The sequence below is a fragment of the Amblyomma mixtum genome, chromosome 3 (genome assembly GCF_055824585.1).
Source record: "Amblyomma mixtum isolate Tamu chromosome 3, ASM5582458v1, whole genome shotgun sequence".
Taxonomy (NCBI): domain Eukaryota; kingdom Metazoa; phylum Arthropoda; class Arachnida; order Ixodida; family Ixodidae; genus Amblyomma; species Amblyomma mixtum.
The window spans coordinates 357947169-357949898 of record NC_143014.1 but is presented as its reverse complement, the minus strand read 5'-3'; positions in this window follow the sequence as shown (position 1 = coordinate 357949898).

The following is a 2730-nucleotide window of genomic DNA, read 5'->3' as shown; positions in this document are numbered from 1 at the left end:
CCTGTTATCTGGAAGTTTCCTTGCCGGCTTTAAATTGAGCGATGCCGCGAGCGGCGGACATTCGTAGTTCGACGACCGACGAGCACGTTTGTTGCTTACGCCGCCGCCGAGTGATTCAGTTCTTTTGTGGGCGCAAGTCAGCCCAAATAAAGAGCTTCGTTTCCAAGACTGGTTGGTGTCTTCCTGACCGCTGGACTGCCGTCACTGCAACGTGACATCTGGTGGAGGTGCTGGGTAGCCTCCCATGTTCCGGACACCCCCTACAAGTCGAGACGCCAGCCCTTTGAGTCATCTACCGCAGGACCTGAGTCCAGTCCACCGCGCAAGCCGACGCCTGCAAGGGGACGCACCAGAGTTCGGGATTCTGCCGGACCCCATCCGGAAGCGGAAGCCAACAGCAACGTCCACCATGAGCTTGCCCCAGACGATGACTCCAATCATTCTTCAGCAGCCCCGGGTGCCACCAACCTTCAACGCTTCGCCTGGCGCCGACCCCGAAGAATGGCTGGAACAGTTCGACCGTGTGGCTGTCTTCAACAACTGGGACGATGCCACGCCACTTAGGTACGTGTTCTTCGCCTTGGAGGGACCAGCAAAAGTCTGGTTTGAGAATGAGGAAGCTAACCTCACGAACTGGGAAACCTTCAAGGAGCAGCTTCTAAAGACCTTCACGAACGTCGTGCGAAAGGAGAGAGCCCAGCAGCTGCTACAGTCTCGCATACAACACCCAAACGAGACCGTTGCTGTGTACACTGAGGAAATGAAGCGTCTCTTCCGGCGTACCGACGCAAGCATGAAAGAAGAATAAAAAGTAAAGCTGCTCATGCGAGGAGTTAAAGAGCAGCTCTTCGCCGGCCTCGTCCGCAACCCACCGAAAACTGTCGCGGAATTTGTAGAAGAGGTATCCACGATGGAAAAAACTCTTGATGCCCGAGCCCGCCAGTATGACCGCCAGCAGCGCGTTTTCTCAGCAAGCTGCCTGGACACCGCTAACAGCAATGACCTGCGGGAGGTTATACGTCAAGTTGTGCGAGAGGAGCTCCGACGATTGCTGCCAACGGGAACGCAGCCGCAACCTTCACCGCTCACTGACGTCATCCGGGACGAGGTTCAACAGGCCTTGGGTGTGACGCCGACACCCACGCAGCCTATGCAGCCCCCAGCCATGACTTACGCCGCAGCTGTGCGCCGTCCTGCACCTCGACGACGGGACCCAAGCCCCTATCGCCCTCAGCCAGCTGCGTTGGACCGCCGCCCTCTCGCCCCAACCCGCCCGTCCTACGAGCGTCGCACACAGCCGAGGAAATGCGAGGAGTGGAGAACTCCCGACCAGTGCCGCCCACTATGCTTCCACTGCGGCGAAGCCGGTCACGTCCTCCGGCACTGCCCATACAGAAGACTGGGCATCCGAGGGTTCTCTTACGACGCCCCACGACCCCGACCCGGCCAGCGACCAGCCGAACTCGAAGAGCTTTTGCGTCGGGAAGAATGCTCATCGCCGAGCCGCCTATCACGTTCCCCGTCGCCATCGTCCCGTGCTTCGTATCTCCTAGCCGAGGTTACGCCGTGCGTGGACGCTCCCCCAGCCCCCGAAGGTTAAACTGAATAAAGCAGCCTCTGGAGATGAGGCTGCTTCTAAGCGCAATGATAAAGATCCTCCATCGACGAGTACTCAAGACCATGCCGCAACTACGACGACAACACCGACGACGACCGGCCAGACTTGAAGCTTTTACCGTTGCCCAGTGAAGTAACGTCGCAGTACGCCCACCGCAGCCTCACGACTCGACGAAGCCGAGATCGTACACCGAAGACAACGTGCAATGCGAAAACGCGAACAAGTGACCTTGAAGTTATGATCGACGATCACGCGGTTACTGCCTTGGTGGACACCGGAGCTGACTACTCCGTCATGAGTGGGCCACTCGCTGTCCGACTCAGGAAGGTCACAACAACTTGGGATGGCCCGCTGATCCGCACCGCAGGTGGTAACCTGATTACGCCGTCAGGACGCTGCACCGCGAGAGTTACTGTAAATGGGAGAACCTACGCGACAACCTTCCTGATCCTACAGCAATGCTCGCGAGACGTGATTTTAGGAATAGACTTCCTGAATGAACATCGGGCGATCATCGACCTTCGATCCAAGTCGAACAAGCTTTCCACGGACAAAGCCATATCTGCAGCGACGACAGCGACTCATCGCGTTGCCTTAAACGTCCTTGACGAAGTACTGAGCGTGCCGCCCCGATCAAGTGTCTTCGCCTGCATAGGTACCGGAGACGTCGAAACTGCCGAAGGCGTCATCGAGGGGAACACCCAGCTACTCCTGGATCGAGGACTGGCCGTCGCAAGGGGAGTCGCCCAAATCCGAAATGGCCAACCCAGGTGCTGCTAACCAACTTCACCGAAGAATACCGGCATCTAAACAAAGGTACGACGATCGCTTTCCTCGAAGAGCTGGCAGACATCAGAGACATATTTGCCCTACCCGACCAACCTGTAGAACCATCTAACCAAGGCCATCAACCAACGTTTGATATCAACCCGGCATTACCACGGAGCAGACAAGAACAAATACGCAGTCTTCTTCAAAAGTACAGCGATTGCTTCTCATCAGCATCGAATGTGCGAAGAGCCCGGCTTGCCAAGCACCGCATTGTCACAGACGAACACGCCCGACCACTGCGACAGAGCCCCTACCGCGTATCGCCGCTAGAACGCCAAGCT